The sequence below is a fragment of the Babylonia areolata genome, chromosome 8 (assembly GCF_041734735.1).
Source record: "Babylonia areolata isolate BAREFJ2019XMU chromosome 8, ASM4173473v1, whole genome shotgun sequence".
NCBI lineage: Eukaryota > Metazoa > Mollusca > Gastropoda > Neogastropoda > Buccinidae > Babylonia > Babylonia areolata.
In genome coordinates, this window is record NC_134883.1 from 13,827,810 (window position 1) to 13,828,779 (window position 970).

Here is a 970-nt window from a genome sequence, read left to right on the forward strand (position 1 = left end):
TGTATTATGAATTTAGATACAGACATTCCCAAATAGCCCTGCCATTACTGTTACCAGATGGGCGCCCTCGCTCTGCGAGGATGATTACGAGCCTTTTCAATATGTTGACCCCCTACCAAGATGATTTGTGCATCATGGATTATGAACACAGACAGTTGGACACACTACCCGCATACGCTTACAGCTTTCTATGGCCTCTTGACACTTCTGGCACACTGACTGTGTGAAAGGATAGGAGCACAACATTCAGCTCATATCCCCACCCCCTCACACGGGGCAACACGCAGATGACCAAGACAGAGGAGTCTGACTCAGCCTGTACCTACATGTTCATTCATTCATAGTCGTGCACTTTTTCGTATTGTCGCTACGGATGCGAAAAAAATATCCCAGTACTGCTGATTTCAATACTGTCAAGCCAATATTCTGCAATACCTCGTTTAGCAAATTTATATCTTTGATTGAGGGAGCCTTACCACAGCACACATTGTCATCATACACAGATGACCTGCACAACGAAAGCACTATGAGAGAATGCATCATGAAGATGGAAGAAAAGGTATATGTGCAGTGTGGCAGCTAACTGTGATTTGACAACACAACTCATGTGTTTGCATGACTGTTTTTTACGCATTATGGGGTGAGTGTATAGCTTATGCTTCTTGCAGAGTGAGGCAACAGAGAAATATATATATATATATATATATATATATATATACATACATATATACCTGTTCATGTCCTCCCAAAATTTCAAGACTACCTGCTTGGACTGTCAAAATTCACAGTTGAAACAGACCACAAACCACTAATGGAACTGTTGAAAACCAAACTGCTAGATGAGCTGACTCCAAGGATTCAGAGGTTCCGCATGTGCCTGATGCTGTTTTCATATGACATCGTATACACTGCAGGGAAAAACCTGATGACTGCAGACACTTTGTCAAGGGCTCCTGGGTATGCTCCTACT